Below are 10,278 nucleotides of genomic sequence, written 5' to 3'. Positions count from 1 at the left end.
TCCCTGTTTTGATCATGTATGGTCTGGCAATACTACCTTTTCTTCCCCCGTTTGTGAGTAATTATGGCTGGACATTCACACCTACTTGCAGTCGAACAGCTCAGCTCCCGCTTTTGATTATGTTTGGTTGGATATTCGAACCTTTTCTTAACTGCTTTTTACAAACCATGGTCGGACTTTCACACCTTCTTGTAGCCGAACAACTCCGCTCCCGCTATTGATTGTGTACAGTCAGGTATTTTAACCTTTTCTTACCCGCTTTTTACCAACTATTGTTGGACATTCACACCTTCTTACAGCGGAACACCTCCGCTCCCTCTTTTGATGGTGTATGTTCGGGCACTCGAACCTTTTCTTACCCGCTTTTTACAAACTATGGTCAGACATTCAAACCTTCTTGTAGCCGAACACACCCACTCCTACTTTTGATGATGGGTATTCAAACCTACTTGTTGACCGCTTTTCATTAATTATGGGTGGACATACACACCTTGTCGCAGCCAAACACCTCCGCTCCCTGTTTTGATCATGTATGATTGGACATTCGCACCTTTTCTCACCCGCTTTTTACTATGGTCGGCCATTCACAGCTTCCTCTCCACCATACTTGTATGGTGGGATATTCACACCCACTTGCATCCGAAGACCTCCGCCCCCACTTTTGTTGATATTTAGTCGGTCATTCGCAGCTTACCCGCTTTTGGCAAACTATGGCCTTCTTGCAGCCAAACACCTCTGATCTCGTTTTTGATGATGTAAGGTTGGGCATTCAGACCTTGCTTCACCTGCTTTTCACCAAATATAGTCGAACAGTCACACCTTCTTGCACCCGAACACTTCTGCTCCACCTTTTAGTGTTCTATGGGGTATTCACACCTTTTTTTTCACCGCATTTTATTGATTATGGTTGGAAATTCTCATCCACTCTTATCCGAAGACTTCTCCTCCTGCTTTTGTTAATATATAGTCGGGCATTCAAACCTTTTCTTACCCGCTTTTTACAAATTATGGTCGAACATTCACACCTACTTGCAGCCGAATACCTCCGCTCCCGCTTTTGATGGTGTATAGTCGGGCTTTCGAGCCTTTTCTTCCCCGGTTTTTACAAATTATGGTTGTACATTCAGACCTTGCAGCCGAAAACCTCCGCTCCCTCATTTGATCATACATTGTCAGGCATTCGCACCTTGTCTTACCCGCTTTTTATAAACTTTAGTCAGACATTCACACCTTGCAGCTGAACCACCTCCGCTCCCTGTTTTGATAATGTATGGTCTGGCAATACTACCTTTTCTTACCGGTTTGTGAGTAATTATGGCTGGACATTCACACCTACTTGCAGCCGAACACCACTTTTCCCGCTTTTGATGATGTATGGTCCGGCATTCTAGTCTTTTCTAACACATTTTTCAGCAATTATGGTTTGACATTCACACCTACTCACAGCCGAACACTTCCGCTCCCGCATTTGATGGTGTATAGTCGGGCATTCTCACCCTTTCTCATCAGCTTTTTGCAAATTATGATCTGACATTCACACCTACTTGCAGTCGAACAGCTCTGCTCCCGCTTTTGATTATGTTTGGTTGGATATTCGAAACTTTTCTTCACTGCTTTTTACAAACTTTGGTCGGACGTTCACACCTTCTTACAGCGGAACACCTCCGCTCCCTCCTTTGATGGTGTATGTTCGGGCATTCGAACCTTTTCTTACCCGCTTTTTACAAACTATGGTCAGACATTCAAACCTTCTTGTAGCCGAACACATCCACTCCTGCTTTTGATGATGGGTATTCAAACCTACTTGTTGCCCGCTTTTCATTAATTATGGGTTGACATACACACCTTGTCGCAGCCAAACACCTCCGCTCCCTGTTAGGATCATGTATGGTTGGGCATTCGAGCCTTTTCTTACCCATTTTGCAGTAATTATGGGTGGACATTCACACCTTCTTGCATTTGAACACCTCCTCTCCCGCTTATGATCATGTGCGGTTTGATATTCGAAAATTCTCTTCCATGTTTTCTAGCCATTATTGATGGACATTCAGACCTTCTTGCAGCTGAACACCTCCGCTCCAGCTGTTGATGGTGTATAGTCGGGCTTTCGAGCCTTTTCTTCCCAGATTTTTACAAAATATGGATGGACATTCAGACCTTGTTTCAGCCGAAAACCTCCGCTCCCTCTTTTGATCATACATTGTCGGGCATTCGCACCTTTTCTTACCCGCTTTTTACAAACCATGGTCGGATTTTCACACCTTTTAGTAGCGGAACAACTCTGCTCCCGCTATTGATTGTGTACAATCGGGTATTTTAACCTTTTCTTACCTGCTTTTTGCCAACTATGGTCGGACATTCACACCTTCTTACAGCGGAACACCTCCGCTCCCTCCTTTGATGGTGTATGTTCGGGCATTCGAACCTTTTCTTACCCGCTTTTTACAAACTATGGTCAGACATTCACACCTTCTTGCAGCCGAACACTTCCGCTCTACCTTTTAGTGTTCTATGGGGTATTCACACCTTTTTTTTCACCGCATTTTATAGATTATGGTTGTAAATTCTCACCCACTCTTATCCGAAGACCTCTCCTCCTGCTTTGGTTAATATATAGTCGGGCATTCGAACCTTTTCTTACCCGCTTTTTACAAATTATGGTCGAACATTCACACCTACTTGCAGCCGAACACCTCCGCTCCCGCTTTTGATGGTGTATAGTCGGGCTTTCTTGCCTTTTCTTCCCCGGTTTTTACAAATTATGGTTGGACATTCAGACCTTGCAGCCGAAAACCTCTGCTCCCTCTTTTGATCATACATTGTCAGGCATTCGCACCTACTTGCAGCCGAATACTTCCGCTCCACCTTTTAGTGATGTATGGTTGGCATTTGCAGCTTTTCTTACCCTTTCTTACCCTACTGATTGCTTAAGATTAAGTTGTTTTTTCTCAAACTACAACATTTTTTTAATTGTTGAAACTTGATTTGAAGTGGATAAATAAGGAGGACAAACAGTTTTAAGTCAGGTTGATAGAAGGAATTAATTTTATAGCAAAATCTGTATTTCGTCATATGTCGAGAGATGCTTATTGCTGAAGAAGTACAAAGTACAACGTTGTTTATCGTTGAAACTTGATTAGACATGAATAAATATGAAGGACAAAGCAGTCTTAACTTGGTTAGAGTTAAGGAATTCGTTTTATAGGAGAATCCGAATTCGTGCATAACTCGTAAAATAGAGCTTATTTTCGGATTCCTGAAGAATGAGTCTGGTTCTTTCTCATAATACAAAGTTTGTTGTTTATTGTTGAAACTTCATCAGAAGTGAAGAAATAAATGAATGCCTATCAACAAATGTGGGATCTAAACTCTAGTGCTTCCTCTAAAATAATTTCCTTTCTCAATTCAGAAATGTGTGTGTGTAAGTCACAACACCTGTGACACCAAAACGGCTTTCTTTTCTCTCTTTTCTCTACACTCTGCACTGTGAGCACACACACCAAATCAGAAAGGCTTTTTTCTCTCTTTTCTACATTATGGACTGTGGGGACACAAAACCGCTCTCTCCTTTTTTTTTTTGATTGTGTGCCAGGGCGTTGTCTCACGTATTAGATTATGCTTACGATACGAATGGGTTTATCAGTCACATCAGAATCCATACATACTGATCCTCCCGTAATAAAATGGTCGGATCTTATCAAACACACTTTGTTTCTTGTGACAATCAAGTCAGCGAAACAGCGTATACACGTCAAGACACTGAATCAAGTTTGCCACAAGAACTCATAAGTTTGGCAGTATTGCTCTGCCGTCAGCAATCATACACCCATTTTATTTTCGTGAGACATGTGCAGGCACCTGTTCATCTACTGTTCTATCACTATGAATTAGTTTATCTATTATCAATAAGGATACTTCTACAACTACTATCAAAGTATGTCCAGACTTCTTATGTTGTCAGTTGCTATATATGAATAAGTGGGTAGCTACTGACAAGCATTAAGCATGTCACACAGCCCAAACATATAACATTTCAGGACACACCACACAGTTAACAACCACAGTGAAGTGTCAAAGCCCAAACATGTAACATTCAACAGGACACTTACACAACACATTCAAATCAAACAGTCAGACAACATACAAGAACATATACCCCAGCCGGCATTGCTCCCTGCCTATTTTCCTACAGCTCACTATGTGTGCGCACACCTTTATTCACAAACTCTTCAACTTATACTCTTTTACCAAAGCTGCTACAGCTCGATTGGCCGAATACCCTTAGATCCTATTTCGGTGAATTTGACATCTGCCTTACATGTAACAGATTAGCGGTTTAGCAGTTTTAATTTAGTTTGAGTGAAGGAATTCATTTTATAGCAAAATCCGAAATCGTGAAGCACTCATGAAAGTAAGCTTATTCTCGGATTCCTGAAACTTTAGATTTGCTCTTTCTTTTACTGCAAAGTACAACGTTGTTTTTTTTTTGTTTAAATCTTTCTAGACATGGTAAATATGAAGGACAAAGCAGTTTTAACATAGTTTGAGTGAAGGAATTCATTTTATAGATAAAATCCCAAGAGTCTGCAGAGAAAAGAGAGTGAATGCGAAGTAGACTTTAACACGGCTATGGGAGCGAGCCGAGTGTCGGCTAACCGGGAGAATTGCTTGAAAGAAACGCGACACCGAATGAGCGGTCAGAACAAAGCCTCAATACGGTTTTCCCGTGGTGCTTTTGCTGCTGCCTTGTCTTTTGCACAGAGTAAAAGACAAGGCAGCCATCGAATAGATTGTTCCTACTTGGTCAGCCGAGGAGCGGGGGGGGGGGGGGGGGGGGGGGGGGAGCAAGCGTCTCAACCAAGCAAAGCTCACCATGGGGAAGGTGGCTATGGCAACTAGCCTGATGCCCTGCTCCCGCAGTGACGGATAATCGTACTCTGGTTTCTCTTCATAACGTACAAGTCTTTCGCCTTTTACTAAAGACTTCTGTGGAGAGCAGCACTAATGAGTTGTTTCTATTTTTGGCAGGCTTTACCTTTGCGGGTGAAGCCCTTTCTGTCTGTGCAAAAGAAATCTTCTTACTGTGCAGAGTGACTTCTCTGAGTAGAGTCGCCTTACTTGTTGCGACTGTGCCGATGTTCGAAGCTGGAGTGCAAAGTTGTTGCTTGAATGGTGCTTGCTGGAGCGTGCGGGAGTGCAAAGTTATACCATTTAAAAGGGCTGAAGAGTGCTCAGTGCAGCGGGTGGGCGACACTCTGGCCACCTTGAAAACCGAGGTTACATCCACTACCAGGGGCAGCCCAAGTTCTGCCGCAAGTGTGGTGAGCATGGGCACCTGGTTGAGGCTTGTACCAAGGTGTTATGTGGGAAGAGCAGAGAAATTGGGCAAACTTTTGGAGAGTGTCCAAATGGCAGGAAATGTAATCTCTGTGGAGAATTAAATCACCTCTTCAGAGATTGCCCTAAATCTTTTGCCAACAAATTAAAGACGGTAAAGCCACAGTCAAGCCAACAAAGAGAAGGACCAAAGGTGGCAGTTGGTGAACAAAGTGAAGAGGTTGACCCAATAAATTCAAACTTCCCGCCAAAAGCTTGGATTGGAAGTGAGGAGCAAAAAGGGGAGGGGCCTGTAGAGGCCTCACCACTCAGTGTTGAAGTCTGTGAGAATTCACAGGCAGAGGGTGGAGCTACGCTAAATGAGGAGGAAGAGCAGACAGGTGAGTCTAGTGAAGATACTCACCTCCCCGAAGGTCAACAGCCGAAGAGGACGGCATCTGAGCCTCTGATTCCCCAGTGGTATCAGAGAAGAGGGGAAGGGTTAGGTCCCTTTCAGACAGTTCTTCAGTGGAAGAACCTAGAGTCTTCCCCTCCGACTCACAAAATGAGGTCTCCTTTTTAACTTCAGGTCTGCAATCGACCCCCAGGGACTCAAAGTTAAATGCAACATTGCGTCAGAGGCCAACACCGAGAGTCCGAAAAGGAAATATAGATCACCCTACTCACTTTTCACCTAAAGAAATGAAGGAAGAGCTAGTTTCCCAAGAAATAACCTGTGTGTAATTTGTTTTTATAACTTAGAAAAACGAAAATGACATACCTACTTTCCTTTATGCTTTTAATGGTTCTCACCTTCTCAACACTAAATGTGAGAAGTGTGAAATCAAAGACAAGAGCCCAGAGTATTTTATCCTTCTTAGACTCCATAAAATCAGATGTGTTTTTAATACAAGAATGTGGACTACCTTTTTTAAAAAACCATAGACAATGGGAGGAAATGTGGCCCCATTTATCGATATGGAGTGGCTCAAATCAAAATAAAAATGATGGTGTGGCCATTCTAATTAAAAATCCGCATGTTCTGGTGAAAGGTAGCACAGTGGTGAGAGACGGACGGGCACTTTTAGCACACTTGAATTTTATGGGGCAAGACTTTAACCTCTTAAATATTTATGGTTTCAATGGAAAAAATGAAAGGTATGACCTTTTAGAAGATATACAGCTTTACATGCTAGGGCAAGTACCTTTCCTAGGAGGGGATTTTAACTGTATCTTGAGCAGGAAAGATAGAAAAAGAGCAGGGGTAGATTTTAAAGTGGATAAGACTTCGATTTTACTTCAGGGCATATGCAGGGATTTTAAGCTTACTGACTGTTTTAAAACCATGCATCCCAGAGAGGAGGGCTTCACCTGGTTTAGTCATGATGGCACCAGAGCCTCTCGCATTGATTATTTCTTTACTAGAGATTGCCCACCCACTGATGTTAGATTAACCCCTGTTTTCTTTTCAGACCACCTTATGCTCTCCTGCACCCTTTCACCCCCTTCTGGTGTGACGGTAGGAAGTGGTCTGTGGAAACTCAACTGTTCCCTGTTGGAGGATGAAATCATAGTCAGTCAGTACAGGGAATGTTATAAAGAGTGGCAGACCCTTCAAGACCTCTACGAAACACATGCACAATGGTGGGAAATGGTGAAGGAAACGACCCAGACTTTTTTTAAACAGCAAGGTAAACGTTAAAAAAGGAAAGAGAATAGATGTATGATGGGACTACATAAACGCTTACAGCGCTACTTTAAACTAAATCAGTGTGGCATAGACTTTAAAGAAGAAATCAAAGATGTCAAAAAGGAAATGTCAGTTTTAGCAGAAATAAAGAGTAAAGGAATTTTTGTAAGAAGCAGGGAGCAGGAAATTGAGGAAGGTGAAAAAGAAAGAAAGTTATAAATAAAAAGGAGTGTATTCAAAATCTAAAAAGAGAAGATGAGTTTTTAACAAAATCCACACAAGAGATGATTGAAACTGTACATACCTTTTATAGTAACATGTACAAAGAGAAACCAGTGCACTTGGAAACATCGGCAGAAATCTTAAAATTCGTTGACAAAACCTTAAAAGAGAATGCACACTTGACACAGAATTTTACTGCTTTAGAGTTAAAAAAATGCCTAACAGGTTTTAAGAGAAGTCGAGCTCCGGGTTTAGACGGGCTTCCTGCAGAATTCTATCTGACCTATTGGGACCTTTTATCATCAGACATTTTAGATGTTTTTAAAGATTTTGAAAAACTCGACCGACTGCCTGACAGTTTTAGAGTGGGAATAGTGACTCTACTTTATAAAAAAAATGATAAGACTGACCTAAAGAATTGGAGGCCCATCACACTTTTAAACTTTGACTGTAAACTTTTTAGCAAGGTTTTAGCGACACGGATGTCCTCTGTTTTAGAGGAGGTAATTCACCCAGACCAAGCTTGTGCCATCTCAGGGAGACAACTCACCGACAGCCTCGTACTGATTCGAGACATCATTGATTACGCTAGAGACAGAAACACCCGGCTTGTCATCTTAAATTTAGACTTTGAAAAAGCATTTGATCGGGTCTCGCATCAATATCTCTTTCAGGTGTTGCAGCCATCGAAAAGGGCCCGATTGTTCCTACTTGGTGAGCTTTGCTTGGTTGAGACGCTTGCTCCCCCCCCTTGCTCCTCGGCTGACCAAGTAGGAACAATCAGGCCCTATTCGATGGCTGCCTTGTCTTTTACTCTGTGCAAAAGACAAGGCAGCCACAAACACCACGGGAACACCGTATTTCTACATACGTACATTTCTGAATTGAGAAAGGAAATTATTTTAGAGGAAGCACTAGAGTTTAGATCCCACATTTGTTGATAGGCATTCATTTATTTCTTCACTTCTGATGAAGTTTCAACAATAAACAACAAACTTTGTATTATGAGAAAGAACCAGACTCATTCTTCAGGAATCCGAAAATAAGCACGAATTCGGATTCTCCTATAAAACGAATTAATTAACTCAAACCAAGATAAGACTGCTTTGTCCTTCATATTTATTCATGTCTAATCAAGTTTCAACGATAAACAACGTTGTACTTTGTAGAATGAGAAAGAACTTCTTCAGCAATAAGCATCTCTCGACATATGACGAAATACAGATTTTGCTATAAAATTAATTTCTTCTATCAGCGTGACTTAAAACTGTTTGTCCTCCTTATTTATCCACTTCAAATCAAGTTTCAACAATTAAAAAAAAAATTGTAGTTTGAGAAAGAACAACTTAATCTTCAGCAATCAGTATAAAAAGAGGGTAACAAAAGGTGCAAATGCCAACCATACATCACTAAAAGGTGGAGCGGAAGTATTCAGCTGCAAGTAGGTGTGAATGTTCGACCATAATTTGTAAAAAGTGGGTAAGAAAAGGTTCGAATGCCCGACTAAATATTAACAAAAGCGGGAGGAGAGGTCTTCGGATGAGAGTGGGTGAGAATTTCCTACCATACAAGTATGGTGGAGAGGAAGCTGTGATTGAACGACAATAGAAAAAAGCAGGTGAGAAAAGGTGCGAATGTCAAAACATACATGATCAAAACAGGGAGCGGAGGTGTTTGGCTGCGACAAGGTGTGAATGTCCACCCATAATTAATGAAAAACGGGCAACAAGTAGGTTCGAATGCCCAACCATACATCATCAAAAGCAGGAGTGGATGTGTTCGGCTTCAAGAAGGTATGAATGTCCATCAATAATTGCTATAAAACATGAAAGAAAATTTTCGATTATCAAACCGCACATAATCATAAGCGGGAGAGGAGGTGTTCCACTGCAAGAAGGTGTGAATATCCACCCATAATTACTGAAAAATGGGTAAGAAAAGGTGCGAATGCCCAACCATACATCATCAAAAGCAGGAGTGGATGTGTTCGGCTACAAGAAGGTTTGAATGTCCGACCATAGTTTGTAAAAAGCGGGTAAGAACAGGTTTGTATGCCCGACTGTACACAATCAAAAGAGGGAGCGGAGTTGTTCAGCTACAAGAAGGTGTGAAAGTCCGACCATGGTTTGTAAAAAGCGGGTAAGAACAGGTTCATATGCCCGAATATACACCATCAAATGCGGGAGCGGAGGTGTTCAGCTGTGAGTAGGTGTGAATCTCCAACCATAATTGCTGAAAAATGTGTTAGAAAAGGTAAGAATGCCGGTCCATACATCATCAAAAGCGGGAGAGGTGGTGTTCGGCTGCAAGTAGGTGTGAATGTCCAGCCATAATTACTCACAAATGGGTAAGAAAAGGTAGTATTGCCAGACCATACATGATCAAAACAGGGAGCGGAGGTGGTTAAGCTGCAAGAAGGTGTTAATGTCCGACTAAAGTTTGTAAAAAGCGGGTAAGAAAAGGTGCGAATGCCCGACAATGTATGATCAAAAGAGGGAGCGGAGGTTTTCGGCTGAAAGAAGGTCTGAATGTCCAACCATAATTTGTAAAAACCGGGGAAGAAAAGGCTCGAAAGCCCGACTATACACCATCAAAATCTGGAGCGGAGGTGTTCAGCTGCAAGAAGGTCTGAATGTCCATCAATAATTGCTAGAAAACATGAAAGAAAATTTTCGAATATCAAACCGCACATGATAATAAGCGGGAGAGGAGGTGTTCAGCTGCAAGAAGGTGTGAATGTCCACCCATAATTACTGAAAAATGGGTAAGAAAAGGTGCGAATTCCCAACCATACATCATCAAATGCACGAGTGGATGTGTTCGGCTACAAGAAGGTTTGAATGTCCGACCATAGTTTGTAAAAAGCGGGTAAGAAAAGGTTCGAATGCCCAAACATACACCATCAAAAGAGGGAGCGGAGGTGTTCCGCTGTAAGAAGGTGTTAATGTCCGACCATAGTTGGTAAAAAGCGGGTAAGAAAAGGTTAAAATACCCGACTGTACACAATCAATAGCGGGAGCGGAGTTGTTCGGCTACTAAAAGGTGTGAAA

General features: G+C 42.0%; 1 non-coding gene across 1 annotated transcript; it reads left to right on the top strand.

Moving 5' to 3' along the window:
• Positions 1–4,932: 4,932 nt before the first annotated feature.
• Positions 4,933–5,046, top strand: LOC140280596 (U5 spliceosomal RNA). The gene has a single exon (XR_011909537.1). It is a non-coding gene; the product is annotated as a U5 spliceosomal RNA (small nuclear RNA).
• The last annotated feature ends 5,232 nt before the right edge of the window (positions 5,047–10,278 follow it).

This window comes from Leuresthes tenuis, unplaced genomic scaffold (genome assembly GCF_036924035.1).
Source record: "Leuresthes tenuis unplaced genomic scaffold, fLeuTen1.0.hap1 SCAF_21, whole genome shotgun sequence".
NCBI lineage: Eukaryota > Metazoa > Chordata > Actinopteri > Atheriniformes > Atherinopsidae > Leuresthes > Leuresthes tenuis.
The sequence above is the reverse complement of the archived record's forward strand: the minus strand, read 5'-3'. Positions and strand labels throughout refer to the sequence as shown.